Source organism: Lissotriton helveticus (genome assembly GCF_964261635.1).
Source record: "Lissotriton helveticus chromosome 1_1 unlocalized genomic scaffold, aLisHel1.1 SUPER_1_unloc_7, whole genome shotgun sequence".
NCBI lineage: Eukaryota > Metazoa > Chordata > Amphibia > Caudata > Salamandridae > Lissotriton > Lissotriton helveticus.
Window position 1 is genome coordinate 5,062,358 of NW_027611714.1, and position 6,000 is coordinate 5,068,357.

The 6,000-nt window shown below is 55.0% G+C and overlaps 1 pseudogene; it reads right to left on the reverse strand.

Moving 5' to 3' along the window:
* LOC144806416 (uncharacterized) overlaps nt 1-5,480 on the reverse strand; it is a 435,562-nt pseudogene extending 430,082 nt beyond the window's left edge.
* Between the last annotated feature and the right edge of the window lie 520 nt (nt 5,481-6,000).

Genomic DNA, 6,000 nt, shown 5'->3' on the forward strand with positions numbered 1-6,000 from the left:
ACGATGCTGTGTATAATTGAATAAAATAGAGGTTTTACAGTATATATTGATGAAAAAAATATTCATTAAGTGCCCGCGATCACTTTAGCAGCGCCCCTTTGATGTTCTCGTTCAAAGAACATCAAACATCAAAGAACATGTTGTTGTGTTATTGCTTTGCTGCGCCCGTTTGAATTACAATGTGCTTTCTCTTTCCACAAACTCGATATTTGTGTCCCTTTATTTTGAGATGCTTTTAGTATTACTGTCACACACACAACCACACACACGACACACACACAGCCACACACACAACCACACACACACAACCACACACACAACCACACTCACAACCACACACAACCACACACAACCACACACACACACCCACACAATCCCACACAACCACACACATAACCACAACCACACACACATACAACCCCGCACACAAACCAACCACACACACACACAACCACAATCACACACACACACACATCCACACCACACATAACCACAACCACACACACAACCACACACACAACCACACACACACACACACACACACAACCACACACACAACCACACACACACAACTACAACCACACACACAACCACACACACACAACCACACACAACCACACACACACACAACCACACGCACACACCCCCACACACACAACCACACACACAACCACACACACACAACCACACACACAACCACACCAACACACAACCACAAACACACATAGAACCACACACACATCCACACACAACCACACTCACACAACCACACACACACAACCACACACACAACCACACACACAGCCACACCGTCAGTGCACACTTTTAACAGGCACAGACACCATCAGTCATCAGTGCATACTTCCACCAGGCACACACCACCAGACGTCAGTGCATGCTTTTACCAGGCACACACACACCACCAGCCGTCAGTGCACGCTTTCACCAGGCACACACACCACCAGCCGTCAGTGCACGCTTTTACCAGGCACACACCACCAGCCGTCAGTGCATGCTTTCACCAGGCACACACACACACCACCAGCCGTCAGTGCATGCTTATACCAGGCACACACACCACCAGCCATCAGTGCACGCTTCCACCAAGCACACACACCACCAGCCGGCAGTGCACACTTCCACCAAGCACATACACCACCAGCTGGCAGTGCACGCGGATGTATGACGTTTCAACGCATGCTTTTACAACGCATGCCATTATGATGCAGGTTTTACAACGCAAGTCGTTACAATGACTTGCGTTGGGGGGCGCTGGATAGTGAATAGTTTAATTTACTATTCCAACTCCAGTCTCCGTGGATAGTAGGGAAGGTGTTGGATAGTAATTAAACCATTCCCTATCCTAGAGCGCCCCGCAGCGCAATGTGTTGTAATAACTTGCGTTGTGAAAGTTGCGTTGTAATGGTAGTGCGTTGTAAAAGTTGCGTTGTAAAGGATGTTCCCCAGTGCACGCTTCCACCAGGCACACACACCACCAGCCGTCAGTACACGCTTCCACCAAGCACACACACCACCAGCCGTCAGTGCACGCTTCTACCAGGCACACACACTACCAGCCGTCAGTGCACGCTTACACCAGGTACACACACCACCAGCCGTCAGTGCACGCTTCCACCAAGCACACACACCACCAGCCGTCAGTGCACGCTTCCACCAGGCACACACACCACCAGCTGTCAGTGAACGCTTCCACCAGGCACACACACACCACCAGCCGTCAGTGCACGCTTTCACCAGGCACACACACCACCAGCCGTCAGTGCACGCTTCCACCAGGCACACACTACCAGCCGTCAGTGCACGCTTCCACCAGGCACACACACCACCAGCTGTCAGTGCACGCTTCCACCAGGCACACACACACCACCAGCTGTCAGTGCACACATCAATCGTTAACGCATCCACAATTAACTATTGTAGCAATCGCAGTATGGCGCACTTTACTTTTAACCCCTTCACTGCGGCGGAATTATTCCGCCGCAGTGCTAAGGGGGAGGGTGGGGAGCGGCGCTCCGGTGCTCGTGACGGAATTGCTCCGTCACGAGCCTCGGGCGAGCTGTGCTTGTGACGGAACGGTTCCGTCACGGCCCCGCCCACCCAATAGAATGCTCAGCGCAGGATGGGAATTCGCGCCACGCAGGCGTGGCGAGCGGGCTGTGACGGAACCGTTCCGTCACAAGCATAGCACACCCGAGGCATGTGATGGAACGGTTCCGTCACAAGCATGCAAGGGTTAAACATATTCATCTAAAGCGCAGCATGCCACCGTTGCTACAAAAATAAATACACTTTTTTTTGGCCTACAATTTATAGACTTTTGTTGTAACTGGTGTTGCAATATTTAGCAATGCCAATGGCTCAAACTTAATTAATGGGAAACCTATTAGATTGCAAATGCTTGTTTTCCTTTGGGTGAGGGCTTGTTTAATGTAAACGTGCGATCCTTCACTGCAGGTAAAGTGTCAGCTCACCAACATTTGAAGCAGGGGGGGCAGGAGCGAGCCCCTGAAGTCCCCCCTCCCCCCTCCATCTTCAGAACGGATGCGGCGCAGTCGTATCTTTCACCCCATCCTCAGGGCCGTCCATGCTCAGGACTGATGGACGCAGGCGCCCCCCCCCCAGCTACCCCCAGGTCCCCCCCCCCCATGTCCAAGCGCTTCCTCCTTCGGGCACTCCCTGAGCCCCAGACTCTCGTCTCCTTTCAGACTAAAGATGCGGATTATTGAAGGTGAGACCAGAATAGAAGAGAAGCCACAATAAGATGTGACCGGGACACCCAGCGACAGCCCCGGCGGCCGCAGCTCAGGCAGGAAAGAAGCCACAATAAGATGTGACAGGGACACTCAGCGACAGCCCCGGCGGCCGCAGCTCAGGCAGGAAAGAAGTCACAGTAAAAGATGACAGGGACACCCAGCGACAGCACCGGCGGCCGCAGCTCAGGCAGGAAAGAAGTCACAGTAAGAGATGACAGGGACACCCAGCGACAGCACCGGCGGCCGCAGCTCAGGCAGGAAAGAAGTCACAGTAAGAGATGACAGGGACACCCAGCGACAGCACCGGCGGCCGCAGCTCAGGCAGGAAAGAAGCCACAGTAAGAGATGACAGGGACACCCAGCGACAGCACCGGCGGCCGCAGCTCAGGCAGGAAAGAAGTCACAGTAAGAGATGACAGGGACACCCAGCGACAGCCCCGGCGGCCACAGCTCAGGCAGGAAAGAAGCCACAGTAAGAGATGACAGGGACACCCAGCGACAGCCCCGGCGGCCACAGCTCAGGCAGGAAAGAAGCCACAGTAAGAGATGACAGGGACACTCAGCGACAGCCCCGGCGGCCACAGCTCAGGCAGGAAAGAAGCCACAGTAAGAGATGACAGGGACACCCAGCGACAGCACCGGCGGCCGCAGCTCAGGCAGGAAAGAAGCCACAGTAAGAGATGACAGGGACACCCAGCGACAGCCCCGGCGGCCACAGCTCAGGCAGGAAAGAAGCCACAGTAAGAGATGACAGGGACACCCAGCGACAGCCCCGGCGGCCACAGCTCAGGCAGGAAAGAAGCCACAGTAAGAGATGACAGGGACACCCAGCGACAGCCCCGGCGGCCACAGCTCAAGCAGGAAAGAAGCCACAGTAAGAGATGACAGGGACACCCAGCGACAGCACCGGCGGCCGCAGCTCAGGCAGGAAAGAAGTCACAGTAAGAGATGACAGGGACACCCAGCGACAGCCCCGGCGGCCACAGCTCAGGCAGGAAAGAAGTCACAGTAAGAGATGACGGGGACACCCAGCCACAGCCCCGGCGGCCACAGCTCAGGCAGGAAAGAAGCCACAGTAAGAGATGACAGGGACACCCAGCGACAGCCCCGGCGGCCGCAGCTCAGGCAGGAAAGAAGCCACAGTAAGAGATGACAGGGACACCCAGCGACAGCACTGACGGCCGCAGCTCAGGCAGGAAAGAAGTCACAGTAAGAGATGACAGGGACACCCAGCGACAGCCCCGGCGGCCACAGCTCAAGCAGGAAAGAAGCCACAGTAAGAGATGACAGGGACACCCAGCGACAGCACCGGCGGCCGCAGCTCAGGCAGGAAAGAAGTCACAGTAAGAGATGACAGGGACACCCAGCGACAGCCCCGGCGGCCGCAGCTCAGGCAGGAAAGAAGCCACAGTAAGAGATGACAGGGACACCCAGCGACAGCACCGGCGGCCGCAGCTCAGGCAGGAAAGAAGCCACAGTAAGAGATGACAGGGACACCCAGCGACAGCCCCGGCGGCCGCAGCTCAGGCAGGAAAGAAGCCACAGTAAGAGATGACAGGGACACCCAGCGACAGCCCCGGCGGCCGCAGCTCAGGCAGGAAAGAAGCCACAGTAAGAGATGACAGGGACACCCAGCGACAGCACCGGCGGCCGCAGCTCAGGCAGGAAAGAAGCCACAGTAAGAGATGACAGGGACACCCAGCGACAGCCCCGGCGGCCGCAGCTCAGGCAGGAAATAACCCATGGAAATGTAAAGTGAGAAGGGATTGTAGCTCCTGAAGTGAACAGCAGCGCTCTATGAGCTAAAAACGAAAGAATGCAATGAAGCGAAAGACATGGAAAGAAGCGCAGGATATGAGATAGCAGAGAATGATTCGAGGCACCATATAGAACACCATAAAGAACAAGAGACTGTATGAAGCATCCATAGGAATGAAGCAGGAGTGCGGGGGTGACATGAAGGGAATTGAGGGTGAGGTGAACGGTGTCTTTTGTAACTTCTTCACCAGAGAAGTCTCGAGTCTGCCACGAGCAGAAGAACAGTCGAGGGGGGTGAGGGGGGGGGGGGGTGGTGCCCGCCGAGGGGCATGGAAGTGGGGTTCATGCCACCGATGATGGCACTGCGCCGCCCTCGGAGAGGAGCCTGCGGCAGGGATGGATGGGAAGGAACAGATCCGAAAAAATAGCTCCCAATTCTGCTCCATATTTTATTGCAGAATCAGATGTGGCCTGGCCTCGCGCGCACACATGGGTGCTCACATCAGAGGCTCTGTCATGTGTGTTTCATGGGGTTTGCTCTGTTCTCCTCCAAGCACCCAGAAATGGAGGCAGAGATTGCGCCAATCGATATGTTGCTTTATCCAGAAATAATAATGGAACCCGAAGAGACATTGAGTCCGGGAGGGAACCTTGCCCGGTGATAATGACAATAAAACGTGTATCGAGCACTCACTCAACCCGCTACAAAGATCCACAGCGCGCACCAGCACTGAACATTTCACACCCGCCCTGTGCCACCGCACACGGGGCGGGGGGCGGCGCTCTACTTACGAGCAGCTCCGATGTCCGTCGGTCTGTTGAACCTCCTGGTGCTGAGAACAACAAGCACTGAAAGACCCCCCTTCCAGCAGCGCCAGGCCCAGGCCTCACCCACCACAGAGGGGCCTCGAAGAGGGAGGGGTGTGGAGCAAACAACTGCAAGCCTGACCAAAGTGCAAAGGATAAACCGGAAGCAACAACTGCTCCCAGGACTGAGAGAGGCAGAGTGTTGTGTGGGAGAGCAGCAAGATCAACAAGCATTGGCATAGCCAATAGGTCTCGCCTTTGGGATCTTATAAGTGTCTGCTTACCCAGCACAATATCATTGATACAACAACAGCTGTTGCATGGGTAAACACTTATAAGGTCCCAAAGGAGAGACCTATTGGCTATGCCAATGCTTGTTTCTATGCTCATTTCTTCTAGTTTTGTTTTCAGTGTGTAAAAGCGAAGCAGCGCTTCACACAGCAAAGCAGAGGAAACACAACCAGGCGCTACCTCCAGCAGGATGAGTCCCCCCTGCACCAAGGCCTCACCCCGGGCACGTGTCTCCTATGAAGGACCCGTGTGTACCGCTGAGAAAGGAGAGTCATTATAGCTCCCAGCTCCTGGCGCCAAAGAGCCCGCACTAGATATGGAGAATATTTTTCATTTTCGTCCATTTTTGACAGTTTTGGAGCACTTTGAA